Genomic DNA, 25,299 nt, shown 5'->3' with positions numbered 1-25,299 from the left:
ACCTTCAGTCATGTAATCCTAGATCATCTTTAACTTAAAATATCATTTTGCATCACATGTCTCTATAAAGTAGCTAGCACTTTTCTACTAACTAATAGGTCAAATCTTCCCAATACTTACTTTTCAAATTGTAACCTCAGTACAAGAACAATCTTTCTCAAAGAACCTGAGTGAAGAATTATGTAAGAAAATGTAAAATATTTAGTGCACTTATTTTACACTTGGGGAGCTAAGGTGAAGAGATCCTTAAGGTTTCACATAAGTGACTCTAAAACATAAGTGACTCTAAAACATCTGCTCTACGACTCAATTCAACATTCCAGACATAAAATTAATTTCATCTAAAAGTAGTCAAGCAGGAGGTTGCATTTCCAATTTGCCAAGTTTTAATTAAGAGTTTTGTCAATGGTCATAATTTGGTGTTTAGAACTTTTCTCAACCATTATTAATTTTTCTGTACCCATCAGGGATGAAGAGTCATAAGTAAAAACTTCTGAAGGTATATGATTTTCATGAAAACAGTCTCAAAAACAACAACAACAAAAAAAAAAACAGAATCCGAAAACTAACCTGGATTTCTAACTGAAATATAATTTATTCTTTTAATATACTTGTCCACGGTGAATATTTAGTCATGCCAGAGACTTATCAACACTCTCTTTCTCCCTAAATACTTACAGCAATAGTCTCTCAAGGAGACAGTTTGCAGTCCGACATGGATCTAATAAAATGTGTGAATAGCTTTATACCACTGCACTCAATTTTACAGTTCCTAAAAGTCTTTTGGGACATCATTCTCAACATGGTTCTTGCTTTGTCCATTTCATTCTTTGGATTGATTTTCTTCAGTGAACTAAAGCATTCATCACTTCTTACCAAATAGCACACACATAAAATTTCAATTTTTTTTCCATGTTGTGAAGAGTATTGAGATATATCCCCTGTCACGTCAATCTTGAGGTGATGATTCAATGTTTTCCTTTGAGGATTCAGGAGAAAAACAGGAAGCATATTATCACTTAAGATTAGTTATTAACAGCCGCATTGGTGTTTAGGCTCAAATCTATCCAAATTTCAATATAAGATTGCACTATATATGAACTCAAGACTTCAAGTTACAGACAGAAGTTCTTACTACAGCAGCCAAAACCTAATCACTACTCAAATCAAATAACTTTTGTTGGGCAACTGCAGACTTTCAGCTGAATCAATGAACATATTTCAGACAGCTGCTTCTTGTTTGTGAAACTGAAAATGTTTTTGCTGAAGGAAATGCAGGTTACACAAAGAGAAATAAAAATTAAGATTAAAAAGAAAGGCCTCCACTTGGCACAGTTGGAGGATGAAACAGAAAATCTCATTTGTACATATGTAAATATCATTTAACCAGGAAGCAACTAACCAAAATTCCTCCATTAACCATATGTATGCCTGTGTTGGGGGAAGAGGAGGTGTCAGGAGGAATTTGTTTTAGAAAAAGTCACAAATTATAAAAACAAGCTAATTTGTTTAAATGACTTCAAAAAACAAAACCAAAAAAACCCCCACAACAACCTTCCAGAATATTTTAGGCAGGAGGTGGAGAGTTTGTTAGTGTTGATAGTGGGCAATTCATTGGATGTCTGTATCTTCTTCAAATTTCCCACCTCTTCTACATACTGTGTATTTTTTAAACTAATCATTAGAGTGATGACACCAAGATCATTTTCCCTTAAAAAAAGTTTCACTAATTATTGCTAAGAAATTCAGTTGTATACTAACACTTCTAGATTGATTTACAAATATTAAAACTTTTCTAGCTACTTTCAATCAGTAAGAAAAATTAACCAAAACATTCTTTTCTAAACAACTGTTCCAGTTTATGCTATAATTTTATTCTAGGAAACTGGGACACTGATTTCATTTGCTATATACCAAAATTACTACTTGGTAGGAAATATCGCTTCCTATTTATTCTAAAGTGATATAAAATATCATTGACCCAAATTCTGTCAATTGATATTATCCTCTAAATTATCAGAAAGGAGCCATTTTCCCAAATGCTGTGATTGAGAAATAGCTAAATCTAACATATAACATCTTTATCAAACTCAAACTCAGGTGTACTGACATATATATGATGCATGAATATCATCGTAATGTGGATCCATTTAATAATTCCTAAGAAAAGAGTCTATGACAAATCAAATCAGGAAAAAAAAGTTCATCTGTTCTCCATTTCATGCTTCGTGAGTCAGAGCAAGGGAGTAGGAAAGGCTGGACTTGGCATTCAGATATGCCTGGCTATGAAATTTTACCACTATTAGTATCAGATTCAAGGTCTTCTCTGTTCACTCATCTGCACATGTAGGCTGGTATTTTCTTCATAGGATGGTAAGAATGGAAACAGATGATATGTAAAATCCCTTCTAGAATGCCTCACATATGTTGCCTTACATATTTCCTTAAAAAAAAAAAGCATGAATGAATGTATTTTTTCTACAAGTTCTTTGGCACCACCTCACCCCAAGAGATGCTTCCAGTAACTTCTAAATGATCATCTCCATTTCCAAACTAATCTCTATCAGTAGATTTATTCAGAGTGAAACTTGAAGCCTTTCATTCTGTGAATCCAAACTCTTCAGTGGCACTTCTCAGTCTAGTTCCAGAATTGATTTCCTCAGACAGGCATTCCACATCTTTTGTGCCCTCCCTGCCTCATTCCTAATTCTCCCTAATTGTCCCCACAAAACACACAAAACCTGGCCCTAAACTTCCACTGACTTTCTCTATATCCAGTATCCCAGAAGATACATTCAAGCCCTGGCTTCCTGCATTTGAGTACTTCCTTTCCTTCTTTTATTTGCCCAGGGATCCCTTATTTTAAACTGTTCCTTTTCTCTTCCTCTCTATGAAGGTGAAAATAACATTCCCATCCTCCAAATTTCTTAATTCCATACAGCATGAGCCAATTTCCTTGTGACCTTCTGTTACCGTCTTCAATAATTATTTAAATCTGTCACTCAGCCTCTTATTGTTTTTATCTTCACTACAGACACATCCACAGCACCATCATCAGCTTGTTAGCCACTGATGGTGAGCCTTACACAGAAAGTCCCTCGCTGAAAATGATAGGCTTAAATCCCGTAAGTTAATCTTCAGGTTCCTCCTCTCCATAACTGTTAAGTCACCAGAAAAATGCAAATGAATAAACAGGAGAACACAATCCCATTACAATTTCACTCATTCTTTCTATATAATAAGTACAAAGAGTAAAAGAGCCAGAACCTCTCAATGAAAACTGTCTTGGAAATTATTTAAATGCAAATAATTTTAAACAGATGACCAAAAAAAAAATCTCTGGCATGTTTTTTAAAGTTTGAAGGAAAAAGAAACAATCCTTGAATAAGTTCCAGTAAGAGCTGAAGAAAAGCTGTGTTGATGAGCTTTAATCCCGACAGAACAGCTGACAGGATGATTCCATTCAGTGAAAATCACACTCGCTCCCTCTTGCACTGGCACTGAGATCTAGATGTTCTCTGACTCAAGTGTTCCAGAGCACCCGGAGTTCCTGAGGTCCAGAGTGGCTCTGCACAGTTGAAAGACACTAACTGACGAATGTACAAATCCTGTGTTTACAGGGCAGCTTGAAACTCAGAGAAAGTAACACTGCCATCCACCCAGTGCAGGGCTTCCCTGGTGGCTCAGTGGGAAAGAATCTGCCTGCAATTCAGGAGATGCAGATTCGATCCCTGGGTTGGGAAGATCTGGAGAAGGAAATGACAACTCACTCTAGTATTGCTGCTGCTGCTAAGTCACTTCAGTGTGACCCCATAGACGGCAGCCCACCAGGCTCCCCCATCCCTGGGATTCTCCAGGCAAGGACACTGGAGTGGGTTGCCATTTCCTTCTCCAATGTGTGAACGTGAAAAGTGAAAGTAAAGTCGCTCAGTCATGTCTGACTCATAGCGACCCCATGGACTGCAGCCTACCAGGCTCCTCTGTCCATGGGATTTTCTAGGCAAGAGTACTGGAGTGGCTTGCCATTGCCTTCTCTGCACTCTAGTATTACTGACTGGTGAATCCCATAGACAGAGGAGCCTGGTAGGCTACAGTCCGTAGGACTGCTCAAGAGTCAGACACAACTTAAGAAACAACACCACAACCCAGGGTATGAGCTAAGTAACAGCAAATAACTATAAATGGTTGGAAACAGCAGCCAAGATTCCTCTAAGCTCAAAACAGACCTTACATTTTGCTGTATAGCAGAAACTAAAAAACAACACTTTAAAGCTAATATACTCCAAACGGAGAAGGCAATGGCAAGCCACTCCAGTACTCTTGCCTGGAGAATCCCATGGATGGAGGAGTCTGGTGGGCTGCAGTCCATGGGGTCGCTAGGTGTCAGACACGACTGAGCGACGTCACTTTCACTTTCACACATTGGAGAAGGAAATGGCAACCCACTCCAGTGTTCTTGCCTGGAGAATCCCAGGGACGGGGCAGCCTGGTGGGCTTCCGTCTATGGGGTCACACAGAGTCGGACACGACTGAAGTGACTTAGCAGCAGTAGCAGCATACTCCAAAAAAAAAAAAAAAACCACATACACACAATAGACCTTATAACCTAAGGGCAATGATGCCATCATTCAAATGAGACATGGTGCTTGGCTAGCACAGGGAAAGGGAGTAAGGTATCCAGTGGGGAAGCACAAAAGCGATACACAGAATCTGAGGAAGATTTTTGTGGGAGAAACAGTTTGGCACCGATACAGAAGAATATTATATTTAGTGATCTTTAACAATATGATGATGCCTAGGGGAGCTCCCTGGAGTCCCGATCCCTCAAAACAATTATCAATACTAAAGTGTTGCTGCTCTACTTTCTGTTCTATTGATTAAACAAAAAAAGACTCAGTGATTTATTTTTTGAAGTTAGTAAAACCCAGTGTTCTAGAAATGTGGATTCTGCAACTAAGATAATGAATGGAAATTAACTTCAGGAAAACAGATTCATTTCTCATTTCCCCCCCCATTGAACACTTCACTGTTTTCTTACCCAGATATAAACTCCCACACAAAATATTGTTATTCCAGCAACACCTAAATTTGAATGAAGTCATTGAATTTAAAACCATTTTAATAAGATGCTTTTTAGTAATATAGATAAATCTGTATTTTGTATAATTATAGGAGTAATTATATAAAGCTCTAAGGTGAGCATACTTTGATATGTATTACTTTGTATGATAGATATAAAATGAGTAAAAATACAGCTTAAAATTTATTTAATTAAGCATTTAAAAATTCTTCTTCCAAGTTAAGACCATTCAGACTGAAATCTGTAATAAATACATTTCCTAGTTTCCACCAAAGGAAAATTCTGTATCATTTGTTTATATACATTTATAAATTTTCTACAGTGTTTAAACATGATCCAACTTTCCAACTTATTAACACAACAGTATATTTTTTAATACTTGCTGCAATGTAATCATTATAGAATGTATAGTTCTTTCTCAAAAGACATTAAAATACTAAATGAGTGCTGTAGGTTTTCAGAAGCACTTTCAAGCCTGTCTATATTAATAAGATATCCTAAGTGAATTAGTATTACAAAAGAAACTTATCACTAAGTTAAAATATTAATGTGAATACTTGCTAGGTCAAGCCTTTTACATTAATCCGAGACAATATAAGAGTGGTTAGAGTAACCATTCTCCTATCAGTGAAGTGTTCATGTCAGATAATTTCTCCCATTTTCCCCTTATAAAAGCACAAAAGGATGTTTCTCTCCTTGTATTTCTGAGGAACAAAAAGTAATCTGTTCTTCCAGAGATAGGATGGTATTCACCCTTCTTTCTAGAATAGAGTATTTGGCATAATATGTTTTTGTAGAGTTTTGTTAAATAAACAGTTAGGAGGGGTGACTTATCACAGGTAGCCTGGTTTCTGGTTCCTCATGGCAGGGATGTATGTCCATGCAAAGTCATGTCCAACTCTCTGCGACCCTATGGGCTGTAGCCCACCAGGCTCCTCTGTCCATGGGATTCTCCAAGCAAGAATACTGGAGTGGGTTGCTGTTTCCTCCTCCAGGGGATCTTCCCAACCTAGGGATTGAATCCATGTCTCTTAGGTCTCCTGCATTGGCAGACAGGTTCTTTACCACTAGCGCCACCTGGGAAATCTCCAGCATTGTATATGCACTGAGGCTGGAGGTAAGACTGAAGGTTAACAACTTCGATCAATGTCTTTCAATGCGTTTTTAACATTAAAAAAAAAAAAGATTATTTATTTATTCCATTTAGAATTAAGTTAATGTTACTAAAAATAAATCCTCATTTTAAAATCTTTTCCCTCTTTCATTTTTTTTTAGTTAGAAAACTTTTCTCTTGCCTAACTCTCTTCTTAGCCTAAAATCTGCCTGACTCACATGAGATTTTTCACAAAGCAGATCTGTAAAATCATGACAAGAATAGATTTTTAAAAAGATTAAAGCCTCCTTAACCTTGATTAATGGTCAAATAGACAGCTCTCTGGCCAAGATCCTCTGGAGTGACTGGGCAGCGTTTACAATTCACAGAAAGTTAAGATAGTTTGTGCCCCTTGCCCCATGTAGTCTGCTCTCTGCCTTTGATCCACGCAGTTCAGTGGTACTCATAAAATGGAACTCTGGACAACTAACAGATGTAGGAAACAGCAATTATGTGAAAATCTGAAGAGTCAGATAAATCCTTACAAGGGGTTTGAGCACAAATCGATCTTAGAGTGAGAGTCCCTTCAACAGCTAAGGGAAGATGGACCAAAGGCAACGAGGGAGGGACTCCAGGTCTCACTCCCATTAACTTTGGGTTGAGAAGTTCCTAGCAAAGAAACCACGGGAGAAAGGAACAGGCAACTGGCCACCAATATCAGGTGAAGACAGGTCCATCGACATCAAGGAAGGATCTGACAGTTAAAACCAACACTGACTCAAAGATGGCAGCTGGCGTATGAGAAAACACGTGAGGTTAAATTGTAATAGCAAGTAACAGAAGATAGGAGAGGACACTCTGCTCAGTCACAGCTATGGGGCTGGGGGGAAGGGAGGAGAAGCAAGAGGCCAGGACTCAAAGCTTTGCACTGAACACCTGGGCTGTCTGGTGAAAGAAAGTGGGAAGCCAAAGGCATTCACTACACTTTCTCAAAGAAAGATAAATGTAATCTTTCTCTGGGACAAATCAAATCAAACAACAAGAAGGAAAGTTTGACGTATGCTCCACTTGCTATGGTTGCCAGAGACAGTAACTGGCAGGTTGCTGTACACAGGTGACTCTAATGCCTGGTAAGGTAGGTGGATTCAGGCTTTGGTAGTGCTGTCCAGAAATCCCAAGAGAAACTATCAATGTATTTCATTTCAATTGGAGACAGAGTACAAAAAGTTTGGAGTCAAAAGGATTCTGACAGATCACTGTTCCACCACTCTCACTTTGCAAAAACAGAAAAACAGAGTGAAGCTCAAGAAGAAATGACTACTTATGGTTTACAAAGCTATCCACATGCAGAACTGTTGACAGTATGCATGACTTTTGCCCATTGCTTTTAGGGTAATTGTCATTGCTGAGCAGGGAAAAGACATTTCAGTCCTTACTCCATTTACATTTTTCCTTTCTTCATTCAATAAACATCTGTTGAATAACAAGAACTAGGCACTAGACTGGAACCTGGGAATCTCCCCTAGAAAACCTTGGGAAATAAATGTAGCAGATCATAGTACCAAGTTTGACAACAGGCAAAACATTGAAGTCAGTCAAACTAAAATCATGGACAACCAAGCACAAAATTAGGAGCAACTAGGATATGAAAATTGGAATGGACTGTGCAAGTATAATCAGATACCAAAAGAACCAAAGGCTGAGAACTACAGAAGTCGGTAAAGGAGAGAAAGAGGTAAAGATTAGCAAATGCAAGTTGTCACTTACTCAAGCTTTTGGGACTTTTGCAACACAGAACAAATCACAGGTTGCGAACAGTCCTCCATGGATCATTCTTTTTCTATCTCAACTCAAATTAAGGAAAAAATAAACAGTAAAAGATGTGTGCATTTTTAAAATTTTTAGTCAGGAATAGCTGGTGATTTTCATCTAATATAAAAGAACATTACATTATTTTGACCTAGCTTTCCTGGGAGAAAGAACTTAGCTGGTAAACATACCCAGCTATTTCAGGATGTCTGGACTTAACTGGGTTTGAGAAAAGGTGTAAGTGACAATTGTAAAACTAAGAGAAATAAAAGCAGCTGATGCAGAGGATAAAACTAATTTTTTAAAAAGTCATCAGGATTATTGTTAAAATGGTGTTCTGGACAAGTTACAAAATTCTTTAAACAAAAATTTAGTGATTTTAAAGAACTATATAGGAGATATAGACTTCCCTGGTGGCTCAGTGGTAAAAAATCTGCCTGCAATGCAGGAGACATGAGATCAGTCTTTGGGCCGTGAGATCGATCTTTGGGCCGTGAGATCGATCTTTGGGCTGGGACAATACCCTGTAGAAGGAAATGGCAATCCACTCCAGTATTCTTGCCTGGGAAATTCCATGGACAGAGGAGTCTGATAGGCTACAGTCCATGGGTTGCAAAGTCAGACAAGACTCAGTGACTAAACAACAACAATACAGGAAATACACAATGAAAACACTTAAACTCAGCTAGAGGGAGGATAAAATGTAATCACTTCTGCAGAAATCCATCTGCCACGATCCCATAGACTTTCAGGGGGGGCTGATTATGCATTTATACCTATGAACATATATCCTAGAGAAATATATGTGTTAAGAAGCATAAACAGGACCCTCAAGACTTTCTTTTGCAATTTTTTCTCTCATAACATAAACTGGAAATAATCTAAACAGCCATCAAAAGACAGTGGCTAAATAATGGAATTATTATTTATTATGGAAGAAATACCAGATAAATAATGAAAATGTGGAACTTTCACACAACAAAATACAACTGTGATCATAAATGAATTGCAAGTATTAAGAAGGGTGATTCTCTCAAACATGTTGAGTGGCAAGATAGGTATTGCAAAAGAAAACATATATTATTTAATATAAATTTCAAAAAGAAGCAAAACAATGTAGGGGATATATAAAATATGAAAAAAAAACTATACAAAAAAATAAGGAAATAACACTCAGCATTGCGGTGGTGGTTAAAGAGAGTTGATGGAATCTGAGCTAGGCATAGCTCTGTTTCCTAAGTTAGTGGTAGGTACTCAGTTATTCAAATTAATGTTATTTGTATCTTATTCACATGTAATAAATAACCCTTGCATGTATAGCATTTTCTGAATACTATGGAGTTACTTCTATTTTTAAAAAGCGCTCAGAAAATTAATACTATATTTAACAAACTATTTTAAAAGGTACTTTTTAAGAAGCTGCAAATACCTAGCACATACTCAGGACTTTAAAATATTATCTCTTTTAAATCACACAACAACTCTTTGAGGTAAATATTTTACCCTTAGTTAACATAGAAGGAAACTGAGATTTCTGTTTCATAGACTGCCCAACATTAAACAGCGAGCAGAGGCGAGATTCAAACCATATCCAACTGTGAAAGCCAGGGTGAGTCTGTACGTAGGACTATCTAAAATACAACAGCACAAATAAATTTCCAACACAAACATGAAACTGTCTTGTTACACTGCAGTTTACTATTTTCATACATCTTAGCATTTATAATGCATCCCTAGACCATATTCTAATAGTTTGTACTAACTTTATGTCATAGTACCTCATTATTACTTCATAATTACAATTTACCATTAAACTCTAAATTCTAAAACTGATATCAGATACCATGTATGTTTATGGAAAGTCCCAGGTTAGCTGTACTTCTTTTCATACCCTGACTTCTCTAAGACTGGAAGTTTAAGGAACGTTAGCTGTCGGTAGGCTGAAACTCCTTTCACTACCCTTGGGATTCACTCAACAGGCAAGAAACAGGCTTGCCAAGTCCCACAGAAATTACTCACTTCTATACTCTTTATCCTCAATCTTTTTTCCAATAATACTTCAAAACCTAATTTTAAACTCATGCAGGAAACCTGATTAATACCACTTGGTTTTCTAGCAACACAACTCATTTATATAATTATTTGTCAGCTTTTTACTTCATTGTTGTTTTCATTTGCATGTATCTAGCTTGCAAGAGCCACTGAGAAGTGTTTACAAATTTATTTCCTCAGAACTATTCCCTAACTCATTCTTCTTTGCCCAAAGCACCATCAACTGTGCTCTGTAAACAGTAGTCACTTAATAAATGCTGATTGACTTACTACAGTAGAACAATTCGCCTCTGGTATGTCTCAATAAGCCAATGAATCCTCCACATCTACAAACATGCTGGAGATGATACCAGGTACTGTTAGAGGCTTGGGCTCTTCCTGAGGGTGCCTGGGACAAGAAAAACACAGAGAGAGACCAAAGACAGTCAGGAGAAACACAGAGAGAGGGAACATGGAAATAAACGAGAGGATAGAACAGAGTGAGAGGAGCCACATAGGCAGCAGTTATAGAAAGATTAAGCAGTCAGACATACTCAGAGACAGGGCAGAGGTTAGTAATTTAAACTTGGGTTTCAAGTTGGAAACCACATTTTTTGTGTCATTTACTCCTGTAGTAAGTGCCTTTGTGTTACTAAATTTATAATTGACCACTTCAAAGTTATTTCTAAGCTTTTTCTGAGCTTATTTATCTTTTTTAAAATTCATCCTTATACGGTAGCATCTTTGGAGACACATCTACACAGATAAAAACACAATTCTCAAAGTAACCTAGTAGTAAATATGGAAATATTTTTCCAATTCTTCAACTTAGACAATGGCTACTTCAGAGAGGTAATGTGACTTGCCCAAGACCACAGGCAAGAACATGAAAACTGCGGCCACAAATCTTCTAATTCCAAACTCTAGGACATTTACTGACATCCCATATTCTCTACTACAAATGAAATCATTTATAAATCCAAACAGTTTTTACAGAATAAAATTCAAACTACACACTTAAGATAAAACTATGCGTTCAGACAATGAACTGCTGAGGTTACTCACTAGAATAATTTTAGAGCTTGAATTATTTAAAAAGTCTATCAGAAAAAATAAAGCAAAATGAAACTACATCAGAACAACAGAAAATTTCAAACAGAAGTAAAACTGTGTGAACAGGCACTGACAAAATTTTAACATTTTAAAAAGGGGCTAGAGTTAGTTCATTGCTTTTACAACTATAATTTCAAAATCTTAATGATTCAACAAGTATCAGCTGAAAGATCAAAAGTTCTATATTTCAATGAGTTCTTACATCTAAATACTAGTAAACCTGTCTCAAACGTGTCCTCTCATGATGCCACACCTAAAGTCTATACTGCAACTCCACTTCAGAGTACTGCATACAGTAGAAGTACTTTAATGCACCTCTTGGTAAGCATTGCATTTTCTCTTGAGATATACCGATGCTCTCCCAAAATAACCATGCCTTTTTGCAAGCAATCAATTGTAATCAATTTTTTGTAATTATCAGCAAAGCTCCTTTGATACAAGTGAAATAAGTAGGTCAATGGATTTCACAGCAAGACACAAAAATAGAAATACAAAGAGACTTCTATTCAATCGTACATCAACATTTTCCCATGTTCAGCAATTTTTTAAATTGTCAAATCAAGTATAGTACTGTTCTGCCCTCTAGTGACAGGCCAGGTCTTGTTAACTACATGATTTTTGTTTTTTTGTCTTTGCTTTTTGAACAACACTTAGGATTTTAAAAAACATGACAGTACTTTTTCATAATTGAATAAAGGAACAAAAGAAACTGGTCAGTTTTAATATATGGCTTGTGATATGAACACAATGCAGGAAAAATGAAATTTCTTCTCACAGGAATAGTATGCCTAAGAACTACAAACAAAAAATAAGTTATCATTTATTTCAATATTTATGCACATTTTTATGAAATTTGGAAAGGCCAAAGAATTCCATTCAGTTTCTTTGCTAAAAGCTTTACAAATTTCACAACTATAAATCCCAAATTGGTTAATTCTATTATTTGAGCCTGAGACATCAAGGCAAGTGGCACTACATATACCATACACAGATGAACAATTTTCTAATAATCATGCTGCCGCTGCTAAGTCACTTCAGTCGTGTCCGACTCTGTGTGACCCCATAGGCGGAAGCCCACCAGGCTCCCCCGTCCCTGGGATTCTCCAGGCAAGAACACTGGAGTGGGTTGCCATTTCCTTCTCCAATGTGTGAAAGTGAAGTCGTTCAGTCGTGTCCGACCCTTAGCGACCCCACGGACTGCAGCCTACCAGGCTCCTCCATCCATGGGATTTTCTAGGCAAGAGTACTGGAGTGGCTTGCCATTGCCTTCGCCGTAATCATAGTAGAGCAAAAATATGCTTAATACAAAACTGCACTGAATATTATTTACCTTTAACCATCCAAGTGCCATTTAGGATTTTCCTGAACCTCAGTGTCGTCACTAAGAGACTGACTGTCACTTTATACCTGGAAACATCAGTCAAGGATGCCAGCTGAGACACAATCATTACACAGACATTCACCACGGTATTTTGACGAAGGTACTTCTTTCCTTCTTAGTGTCTCTTGCCATATATACTCTTGCAAGGATGTAAGGCATTTCCAGAACAGCATTTCTACTCTCACTAATCCCATACATACTATTTCCGTGTCTACACTCTTATGTTATAAATTAATATGACATTTGTACATGTGAATGTAAAAGGATCCCTGGACATGTGAGGGCAATCTGCAGGCAGACTGAGGGTGCTGTTAGGAGCCCAAACCCTAGAACCAGACTCCCAGAGCCTGAATTCCAGCTCTATTTCAATTAGCAGTGTGACCTCAGGCAGAGTATTTAATTTCACTGTGTTTCAGTTTCCTCAGGCACAAAATGGAAACAACGAGAGACACCTATCAGTAGTAATATTTTATGTCTTCAAAGGTATTTGAGTTACACAGGTAAGTATATGAGTTTATCAAATTCAGAAAATGTATATTTAAGATTTATGCATTTCAGTGAATGTAAATTTTACATCAAAAGAAAAAAGTTGTACATAAATGCTGAGCTACAGTCAATAATATACATACTGAAGTATTTAGGATATTTGCAGTGATGTCTTTACTTTTTAAATGCATCAAAAATGAATTTATGGATGCACGGATTATAGATAGTATAATAAAATAAGTAATAAGTAAAATGTCAATGGCAGAATCTAGGTGGTGAGTATAAACTTATGCTATTTGTCTCAAATTTCAAAATAAAATATTGAAGGAGAAATATAACTGATGTGAAGAATAAATAAGGGAATTAAATATGCAGAAGATTGCCTGACAGTCAACAGTAGAGAATGACAATACGTTTAAGCAAATGAAAATTATCTAGTCATCCCAAGTTGGAAGAAAAAAGGAAGAAAGTAATGCGGCACTGGGCACCCAAATTGGAGTGAGTAGTTGCCACCAACGGTGTTAAAACTCAAATTTCAAATACATCTTTCAACTGCATGGACCATGTAGAGAACATGGTCTTTGAAAGTCAGAAAGAGCTTATCTGAATCCTGGCTCTATTTTCAATTAGGCAAAAAGCTCACACAATTGATTTAAATGTTCTGAGCTTCATTTTTCCCATAAATGAAAAGAGAGTAAAGATATCTGCATCTAAGGGGCCACTGTGACGATTAAACACACACACACACTTCTATATAAAAAGAGAAATTAGCACATAAAATGCAAATAATAACTACTACAGTTCTTTAAAATTATAAACATTATTACTACTCTTAGGTTGAGTCTTTTATATCCTTACAACTATTCTCTGCAGATGGAAACAAAAGTAACTGTGTATTTGATTCTAACCTAGAAATCTCATATGCAGGTGGCCCTACTAATCCAAAAAGCTTTCTGTGAGATCTTTATTAAAACAGAAAGTTTTTTTAAAAGTAAAACTGTACTTCTTGTAAAAGAAGAACTGGCAATGACAAGGGATTCACTTATTATCCTTCTATAATGCCAATTACATAATAAATGTAAGCCCCTGTGGGTCAGGCATTTAGGAAGTATGTTTGATGATGATATATTAAAGAAAGTAACACTGAAGTGTATCTGAGGAAATGATATTAGCAGCTGATCTGAAGCAATCTTAGGTAACACATTTAAAGAAAAGAATATTAAAACTATATTTATAGAAGATGAGTTCTATGTTCCCAGGGAGTAGCTCTATAAGTCAGTTTATATCCTTCCATGAAGACTGGCTCAACATAAGAGTTTCATCTAAAAATCAAATCAAGAAAGTGGAAATGAGAGGGGCAATATCTGAAACACATATAAATACTTTGTGCCTTGACTACTCTGCAAAAACTGCTTCTTCAAATTTAAATCAAAACCACGTGAGAATGGCTATCACCAAAAAAGTCCACAAACAACAAACGCTGGCGAGGATATAAAGAAAAGGGAACTCTGGTACACCATTAGTAAACTGGTGCAGCCACTACAGGAAACAGTACGAAGGTCCCTCAAAAAAACTAAAAGTAGAAATACGAGATGACCCAGCAATTCTACTTCTGAGTATACATCTCCCCCAAATTAAACACTAATTTGAAAAGATACTTGCACCCCAATATTCACAGCAGCATTATTTACGAGAGCAAAGATAACAAAGCAACCCAATCATCCATCAACAGACGAATGCATAAAAGATGTGGTATATATAGTATGTGTGCAAAGACACACACACACACACACACACACGCGCGCGCGCATGCGGAATATTATTCAGCCATAAAAAAGAATGAAATTCTGCCAGTAATAACACAGATGGACCTAGACATTCGCTTAGTTAAATAAATCAGAGAAAGACAAATGTTATTATCACTTATGTAGAATCTAAAAAAAAAAAAAAACAAATGAATGTAATAAAACAGATAGAGAAAACTAGCGGTTACCAACAGGGAGAGGGAAAAGGGAATGGCAAGAGAAAGGTAGGTACAAATATTATGTATAAAATAAATAAGCTACAGTAATATATTGTACAGCACTGAGGACATAGCCAATATTTTAAGAAAAATTCAAATGGAGCATAATCTATAAAATGTGTGCATGTGCACTCAATTGTGTCTGCCTCTTTGCAATCCCATGGACCACCAGGCTCTTCTGTCCATGGAATTTTCCAGGCAAGAATACTGGATCAGGTTGCTATTTCCTTCTCCAGGGGATCTACCCAGAACCAGGAATCAAACTCAAGTCTCTTGAGTCTCCTGGACTGGCAAGCAGATTCTTTACCAGCTGAGCCACTGGGGAAGCCCAATGCAAAAAATATTAAATCATTTGCTGTATAATAAATGTTGTGAATCAACTATACTTTAATAATAAAATTTTAAAACTACTTTCTCCAAAGGACCCATGGAACACCTAACCCAAACATTTTTTTTTTTTTTGACAGGAAATAGCATTTATTGGTGAGCATGATTAAGGAGGGGAAAAGCGCTGATGCTCTCATGAGTGCTGGGCCCGCCAATTGTCCAGGGGACCACAATTAGGGATGCATTTAACCCCATAGCCATCCTGGATGAGCCGCTTTTCTGCCACCATGTTTTCAGATTCATTTGCATTAAACAGTAAATCCCCACTTCTTGAAGATGTGGATCTTCTGGCAGCCAGGAAACTTGAACTTGGCCCGGCAGAGGGCTTCAATCACGTGCTCCTTGTTCTGCAGCTTGGTGGAGATGGACATTATGACGTGGCCAGTGTGAACCCTGACGCTTTCCAAAGGCACCAGATATACCTGTATGGAGCCTATCAACTCCAGCACAAGGCAACATCTTGCTGATGCGGATAACATAGAAAGGGTAGAACTGCACTCGGATGTGAAAACCATCTTTGCCACAGCTTTTCACCAACAAATACAGGCAGGCTCCAGGGTTTCAGAGGCGAGCTGCTCATACTCATCTGACACCATGTGGTCACAGAGAGTGTGAACTCATCCACATTTGCCTTCTTACACCTGAAGTCGAAAATGTGGATCTTAGCATCATGGACACTTCAGGAGAAGTGGGACTTTGGGTACAGCTTATTCTTACAATACCGGTAACACCAGGCAGGGCGGTGGCTCATGGCAACACCAGAATCTTCAGTGGCGTGCCAAAGGGAAAAGCCCAAACACCTTTCTAAAGCATTAAATGTCTCTTACTTTTTTCTTGAAAACTCTTTCCCATCTTCTTTAGCACTATGCTCTATTGCTTTTCCCACCACAGACTTGATTGTTTTTCTTTCCTTTATACTTCTCTTAACAAGTAGTAGGTGTTTTCAAAGGATCTGTCTTAGCCTTATTTTCTACTTTCACCAGTTTTCAAAGTTTCAGCTTCACGACCTCTCTCTGAAGCTATACCTATCTTCAGCTGAATCTCTTCCAAACTCATAACAAACTCATAAACACATCCTATGCATAATCACCCAGATATCCTCTTGTGTTTCAAATCCATTCCATCCCATCCCCTCCCACAAATCGGTCTACCTCCAGTAGTAGTACTACTTAAACATCTACAACTTGTATTAAAAACCTACCTCTGACTTCCTTTTCAACAACCCCCACTGCTTTCCTTCCCTCTTATGATTCCTCTACATCCCCAACACAAGTTCAATCTGGTGCTAAATTCTGCACATTAGTAGTTTGGTTCAAGCGACAAGACAGGGTTTGCATTCTTTGAGAAATTCTTAGAGTGAAAGCTAAATTTACAGTCACTAAAAACAGAAACACACACACGTCAATAGTGGCAAGCATCAGACATTTGAGAAAATCTTCATCAAAGGAATCATTAAAAGTGAGTATCTATTAATTTTTGTTTGAAAAATGGGAAAAGACTTATTTGATTTGGTGAGTATTTTAAGACACTTCAAGACAGGGTATAACCTTCATGTCTCCTACAATGATCCTATTTACAACTCTCAAATTGTTAGAAAAACAAATTTCCTTTTGCCCGGGATATGCTAAAGCCCCTCAAACCAAACTTTCCTATGCCTATTTCTTTTCCCTTTCAATCCATCTCATTTATATTGTCTGCTTAAAAATTTTCAGTGGTTTATCTGCCTTAAAAAAAAAAAAAAAGAAAAAAGTAAATTTACCCTGACATTCAAGACCCTCTTACATCCAGCTCTGTACCAAAATTTCCCATTTTACCCTTACAAACATTCCATTTAAATAGCAAAAAGGGTCTAGGGCATACTTGAAGATACTGTGGATTTGGATCCAGTCTACCCCAATGCAGAAAATGTCATAGTAAAGCAGGTTGCACAAATTCTTTGGTTTCCCAGTGCATATAAAAGTATGTTTACGCTATAGTAGAGTCTAGTAAGTGTGCAATAGCATTAACCCTAAAAAAAGGTACATGCCTTAGTTAAAAAATACTTTATTGCTTAAAAATGCTAACCAATCTCTGAGGCTTCAGCAAGTCATAATTTTCTATAATAGTAACATTAAAGATCACTGATCATGGATCATTATTATGAATACAATAATACCGGAAAAGTTTAAAACATTGCAAGAATTACCAAAATGTGACAAACAGACATAAAGTGACCGCTGTTGGAAAGAAAAAAAAAAACAAGATGGTGATAACCTTGCTCAACACAAGGCTATCTCACCTTCAATTTGCAAAAAATGCAATATCTGAAAAGTGCAATAAACTGAGGTATGCCTGCATTCCCCTTCTCCAGATTCTATAGTTATTCCTCTCTGTAGTCTTCCCTGATATCCTACCTGGAATTTAAGATCTTCCTCAGAACTCTTAGCGAGGTTTATTCATCTATCTATATTCTATCTAATTAGTTTGCCTTCTATTATCATAACGTGACCCTGACAATGTCTAACACTTTGAACACAGTAGTTCCAGTAACTATTTATCAGATAAATAAGAGGAACAGAAAGTATGTTACTTTTACCTTTTAAGTAAAGCATTTTTTCCAGAGAGATTACTACAGGCAGTTCAGGTTCTAAAAAAGGAATACAAGTGCTAGAAAAAGAGTGCAAACACTCTTCACTCTTACAGGGGAGCCAGAAAAGGTTAGAATTTTGATATCAGTATACTAATAGTTGAAAAAGTACATAATTAAAGTCTATAAAATGCATAGTTATACTTAGAAAATTCACCTATTTGACTAGGAAAGGGCAAAATTGCTATAAAAAGACCACGCAAATATCCTAATACAAACATGTTAACTTACAGAGAAGCTTTTTCAAGGAATCAAGGTATTTTCATAGCTAGTCCTAAATTATCTTCAAAACCAGTTGAGATATACTAATTATAGAGATAATAAAAATAAATAAATAAAAGTTACTAGAGACAAAGAACAAAACTGTAATGCTTCATGCTCATGAAAATTACTAGAAATAAAAATACTTCCTTCTCTTGGATCAATTAATTGTAGAATGCTAAGCCAACGATCTAAAATTAAGGAGAATCTTGCTCCTCTGGTTTATGGAAAATCTAGTAGAATAAGGTCATAATAAGGTCACAGCTGTTTAAAATTTTTTTAATTTTTTAGTTAGGTTGCAATAATCAATTTACAAAAATAGCTCTCAAACTTTAAATTTCATTAAGAATTCATAATACAGCTTTTTGTTTTATTAAAATAATTATAGTTTTTGAAGAGAATTGTGTAGATTATAAAAATGTACTTTTACACGTAAATAATTTACTTGTTGTTTGAGGTGATAATTTTGTTAATACCAACACTGCATGACGCAATAATATTCCTAAAATAACTGTACTTCACTGAATGATAGATGACTTATCTCCTAATACTTTCATATACTTCAGCTTTGATTACGCTTTAATAAAATTGCAAAATTAAACTGGGCAAAGTATAAATAAACATCATATTATGATGGCATAGGAAATATTTTAAGATATTTAACAATATAAAGAGTAAATGTTATTCTTTAACGACTTAAAACCAATCCTGTACTCAATAAAGACTTCATATAATAAAGATGTGCAACATAGTAAAGACACTTCTCTTGCTGTGAATAGAGATAATAACATGCTTGAAATTCCATTTCAAGGAACAGTTAAAGCAGTAAAAAAGTCAAATAGCACTTTGACCTACTGTCCATTGTGAGAACAAACACATTTTCTTAGCAACCCTGCCCTGTGCTGGGTTGGCAGTGTAACCTCCAGCACTTTTAATCTTCGTAGAACCTTTAGTTCAGTTCAGTTCAGTCGCTCAGTCATGTCCGACTCTTTGCGACCCCATGAATAGCAGCATGCCAGGCCTCCCTGTCCATCACCAACTCCCGGAGTTCACTCAAACTCATGTCCATCGAGTCGGTGATGCCATCCAGCCATCTTTTTCTCTGTCGTCCCCTTCTCCTCCTGCCCCCAACCCCTCCCAGCATACACAGACCATATTCACCCCGTTTCACAGATGAAGAAAAGTAACTTTCCCACAGTACAATCAGTAATCAACTGAGTTGGATTTAGTCTTGTGTACAGTCCATCTGACTCCAGAGCCCATGCTTCTGAGATCAAATTACAGCTGAAAACAGTGATCCATTTAAATTTGTCTTCTAAAAGGAAATCTTTAAGTTTCTACCTATCTACCTATCATATTAATCTCCAGGAATCAAGAATGAGTATTAGGCAGTTGACAATCTAGCAGCAAGAATCTTTATAAGCATTGGGAAGTAAAAGTTCTAAAATACTTTATCACAGGCACATTATAAATTCTAGTGTATGGAATATTTTATTAAAGAAGGAATAATGGGTTAAAAAATTCTATGACTTTGGTGATCAGTTCAAAATTAATAAAGAGAAACATAACCGGCACACCTTTACCATCAACAGATAGATTTATGTTATGTCAGCAATAAAGAAAACCCATTATCTTCACAGGAAAAACTTTCAAACCCAAAAACTATCATTCCTTTAAGTATTTATGTCACTAAATGGACTGAAAGATGACCTGTGCATGTATGAGTGCTAAGTCGCTTTAGTCATGTCTGGCTCTTTGCAACCCCATGGACTGTAGTAGGCCAGGCTCCTCTGTCCATGGGATTTTCCAGGCAAGAATACTGGAGTGGGTTGCCATGCCCTCCTCCAGGGGATCTTCCCAGCCCAGGGATCGAACCTGCATTGCAGGCTGATTCTATACCGCTGAGACACCAGGGAAGCCCAGGAGATGAGCTGCAAGTGTCAGCAAATGGCAAAACAAAATGACTGACAGAGGAAGAGGTTTGTGTTTAAACAGGGGATTGACAGTGGCTGCTAATTTCACACTTTCCTCTATTGTCTCTTTATATAATACAGCTATCTGATGAACAGGCATCTCTAACAAATACCGAAAACATAGCAGGTATTCACAAACTATATTAAGTGCATGATTCAGAGTATCAGTTCGGTCCATCTGGGACCGAAAATCAAGCAGATTACAAAAGTTTATAAAATCAAAACACACACACACATACACACACAAACCAAAACACAATGTTCTTCTCTAACATCTTTAAAAATTTGAATATAGAAATATCCTAAAAATAGTACCCCCCCAAGAATAAAACATCTAAATGTGGACTTAAGTCAACCTTTCTGTTACATATTAACTAAATACAAGTACCATACATCATCTCTTGTGACCCAGCCTGAACCAATTTGCCTTCCTTGTATCTCAGTACCTTCACATGTACTCCACTCAAAAGGTCACTGGTAAAGTGTTAGGGAAGTACTTGGCAGAAGGCTTACAAGTCTTAATAAACTCTTGCTGACTCAATGTACCCTATGAACAATACAACAGGTACCCAGAAATTATTTTGCTGATCACTTTAAGTTCTTAAGCTCACTAACATTTATTGATTATAGGACTAACTGCAACTTAAAGACTTATATGAGGAACATTCCTCCCCCTGAACTAAGACTTGGAAGAATAACTCCAAGTAGACCTGGGGATGTTTATTAATATCAATATCAATGGAATACACAATTAATAAAATGTGAACTCTTGTATTACTAATTCACCAAATGTTCACTAAGCAGGTTCCATGTGCTGGACACCATTTCTAGGTTTGGGGGATACAGCCCAAAACAAAACAGACCCTCTAATGTAAACTTAAGGCTTTAGGCTTCTTGAAGAGGTTACCTGAAAAAATTACATGTATTCACTCATATATATTTACACTTACCTGTGCATGCACAGAATACCCAGTAAATATAGTACGTATTTTACATTAATATGCATGGAAATTCTGAAAGCAATGTTATGAGAAATTTCACCCCATTAGATCCATTTAGATCCAGAAAAACATGACTACACTAAAGCCTTTTGATGGTGTGGATTACAACAAACTGTGGAAAATTCTTAAAAGACAGGAATACCAGACTACCTGACTTGCCTTCTGAGAAACCTATAGGCAGGTCAAGAAGCAACAGTTAGAACTGGACATGAAACAACAAAATAGTTCAAAATTAGGAAAGGAGTACGTCAAGGCTGTATTTCGTCACCCTGCTTACTTAACTTATATGCAAAGTACATCATGCAAAATTCCATTCTAAATGAATCACAAGCTGGAAGCAAGATTGCCAGGGGAAATATCAATAAACTCAGACATGCAGATGACACCATTCTTAAAGAATTTCTTGATGAAGGTGAAAGAGAGTGAAAAAGCTGGTTTAAAACTCAACATTCAAAAAACTAAAATCATGGCTTCTGGCCCCATCACTTCATGGCAAATAGATGGGGAAAAAGTGGAAACAGTGATAGACTTTATTTTCTTGGGCTCCAAAATCACTGCAGATGGTGACTGCAGCCGTGATATTAAAAGATGCTTTCTCCTTGAAAGAAAAGCTATGATAAACTAGACAGTGTATTAAAAAGTAGAGACATTACTTTGCCAACAAAGGTCCGTCTAGTCAAAGCTATGGTTTTTCCAGTTGTCACATAGGATGTAAGAGCTAGACCATTAAGAAGGCTGAGCACCAAAGAGATGATGCTTTCGAAAGTGCTGGAGAAGACTCTTGAAAAGTCCCTTGGACAGCAGGGAGATCAAACCAATCAATCCTAAAGGAAATCAACCCTGAATATTCACTGGAAGGAGTGATGCAGAAGCTGAAGCTCCAATACTTCGGCCATCTGATGCAAAGCGCCAACCCCTAGGAAAAGACCCTGATGTTGGGAAAGACTGAAGGCAGGAGAACGGGAACACAGAGGATGCAAAGAGTTGGACATGACTGAGCAACTGAACAACAACAAGATCCATTCATTTTCCTGGAGAAACACAATTCTCTGTAATAGAAATCAAAGGGAATATGGATTTCACTATAAAAATAATTTATCTACCTTTCAGAGTAGTAATAATGGATGAAGTGGTCATGTCTCAATTTATTTGTATTGTCCTTAACTAGTAAATTTAATAATCAGTAGACTGAGCCTATGAAAAAGAAATACACTGCTAAAATTTATTATATATAAGGCTTAAGTTTGAGTCATCTGTAAATAGCTTTAGAAGGAAATCAAAATCAAAAGTAATTAAAAGGTAAAATAATAACTTTCAACCAATTAACTGCAATCCACAAAATTAGATCAGTCCTCGAGAGCTTATCTTCTAGTCTGTAAACACACAAGGTGAAGAAAAAAATTACAAATCAATTTAAAGTTATTATTACACAAAGAGAACCTCAAAGGTTTGTTTCCTTATGGTCTATTTTCTCTTTAGGATAGGCATCAAATCATAAGACACTCAAATTATTCTAGTGACACAGAGCACACTTTTTTTTTTAAGTTCAAAAGTAAAACTAAGAGTTAAATTGAGCCTTCATCAATATGATTACTAATCCAAAACACTCATCAACTGAAGGTTCCTCCTATGTATTAGAAAGAGGTACTACAGAGATGTTCAAAGAATTGCATTTAGACTATTACTTGAGAAATACAATGATTACCTAACCTAAGAGTTAATATCAGAGGAAAGGAGGAAAAGGAAGAGGATGAAAAAAGGAGATTAAAAAAAGAAAGAGAGGGAGGCAGGAAAATTAACAGGGAGAACAGGAGATTTAGTACTCTGTTGTGGCTTTTGCTGGCTTTATTTCAAATGCAGAATCTTTTCTTTCTATTTTCCAGAACCTTTAAGACTATGCTATTTTCCTGCTGAATAAAGTAAAAGAATATAGCAATGAAAAATATGAATTGGCTTGATTATAGTAAGCAGAAACATGTATCTCAAAAAGTTAAGTGTCTCTTCTTTGACCTAATTTTCAAATACATTCCATATCAAGTCAACAATGAATACACATGGAAATCAATTTTTACAATGATGCTATTCCTCCATCATACAAAACACTCTGATTTTCAAAAGTTCTTCGATTTGATTCCTTCCCTTGAAAGATATTCTTTCTTGATGCACAGTGACTTCAAAGCAGAAGAAATATGAATTTAGTAATTTCAAAAGTCTCCCATTCCAAAGAGTCAAAGATAAATTTTTAGAATCTTAGATGATACAGTAAACCAGATCTTCTTGTTTATAGATTAAATGACAACGAAAGTTTTTTTAACGTTCTCTTCTCTCTTTGGCACAGAAAAAACAAATACCTTTGGTATGAACTGAATTGGCTGCTCTCAAATTTATATAATGAAACCTCAAAACCCAGTGCGATTGTACTTGGAGACAGACCCTGCTGCTGCTGCTGCTAAGTCACTTCAGTCGTGTCCGATTCTGTGTGACCCCATAGACAGAAGCCCACCAGGCTCCCCCGCCCCTGGGATTCTCCAGGCAAGAACACTGGAGTGGGTTGCCATTTCCTTCTCCAATGTGTGAAAGTGAAAAGTGAAAGTGAAGTCGCTCAGTCGTGTCCGACCCTTAGCGACCCCACGGACTGCAGCCTACCAGGCTCCTCCATCCATGGGATTTTCTAGGCAATAGTACTGGAGTGGCTGGAGACAGACCCTAGAAGTAGGTAAAAGTTAAGAAGGTCACTAGCATGGGGCCATTATCTGATAGAACTGGTGTCCTTATAAGAAGGGGGAAGAGGCCAGAGCACACTTTCTCCACACACGCACAGAGAAAAAGGTCATGTGAGGACACAGCAAGAAGGCAGCTGTCCATAAGCCAGGAAGAGAAACCACACCAGAAACAGAACTTGTCAGCACCTTGACCATGGACTATAAGCCTTTAGAACTGTAAAAACAACAACAACAACAACAACAACAAAACTATTGTTTAAGTCGCCCAGTCTGTGGTATTTTGTTATGGCTGCCCAAGCAGACTATATAGGCTCTAAAAATGAAAATATTCTATTTTTGAAATAGTTTCACTCTATCAATGATCCAGCTGAATATATAACTGGTAGTTGCTACAATGATGATTCGTTTATAAAGAGAAACACGTGGGACAATTTGAAAAACAAATCACCCCCAAATTATTTATATGTATCTGTGTGTTATCAGGGCTGCCCTGGTAGCTCAGCTGGTAAAGAATCTGCCTGCAATGCAGGAGACCTGGGTTTGATCCCTGGGTTGGGAAGATCTCCTGGAGAAGGGAAAGGCTACCCACTCCAGTATTCTGGCCTGGAGAATTCCATGGACTGTATAGTCTACGGTGTCGCAAAGAGTCAGACACGACTGAGCGACTTTCGCTCACTCAACTCACTGTGTGTTATTCTAAATTAAATTATCATTGAGAAATAACATAAAGCTTTGAACCTAAGAGATATCGCTGCTGTCCTGATTCTGAGTGTGAAGGGACAATGCCAACAGAGAAGTCATCAAAGGAATTTAAATAATCTCAGCCTCACTAGAAAACAGCAGCATAGAAATCTTGAAGTAGAAATGCTGACTCTTGAAACCAAACAGCATTTGCTCTACATGCTGAAGAAAATTTCTGTAGCACTTTCTCTTGTTCTCGTATCATGTGAGATTATAAAAAACTGTATTTCTTTGATGCCAACCTTAAAATTCAGAGGCGAGGCCATATATCCACATTTGGCAATCACTCTGTTAGGACTTCTATGTTCTCAGTGGCAAGAACTGATTTATTAGTTCACAGGGTGACTAGTACTTCCACAGGATTCACCTTTTCAGATAAGGATAAAGCCACTTTTATTTTTCAATAAATCTGTAGGATACTTCTACATTAAGGACAATTTTTTAAAACTCTTGGAAGTGTGTGTTTAAATATAAATATGCAAACATACTTTATACATATATATACTGTATAAAGGTATATTATAGTGCATCCAAGATTACTGAACTGTGATCACATTTCTTAACTACCATT

General features: G+C 36.8%; 1 protein-coding gene and 1 pseudogene across 16 annotated transcripts in view; both read right to left on the bottom strand.

Moving 5' to 3' along the window:
- The window catches only part of BBX (BBX high mobility group box domain containing), a 298,700-nt gene that overhangs the window by 135,590 nt on the left and 137,811 nt on the right, over window positions 1-25,299 (bottom strand). For 2 of the 16 annotated variants that reach the window (XM_055418703.2, XM_055418534.2), the window contains one exon: window positions 10,305-10,422. The exons of the other annotated variants lie outside the window; for them this stretch is intronic. The gene's annotated coding sequence lies outside the window, so the exon portion shown is untranslated. The remainder of the gene's footprint in view (window positions 1-10,304; window positions 10,423-25,299) is intronic. 16 annotated transcript variants of the gene reach the window in all.
- LOC129551211 (large ribosomal subunit protein uL16-like) lies at window positions 10,841-18,229 on the bottom strand (annotated as a pseudogene).

The sequence above is a fragment of the Moschus berezovskii genome, chromosome 1 (genome assembly GCF_049115385.1).
Source record: "Moschus berezovskii isolate FMDL1 chromosome 1, NW_MosBer_1.0, whole genome shotgun sequence".
In the NCBI taxonomy this organism is placed as follows: Eukaryota; Metazoa; Chordata; class Mammalia; order Artiodactyla; family Moschidae; genus Moschus; species Moschus berezovskii.
This window is presented reverse-complemented; position numbering and strand designations above follow the sequence as displayed.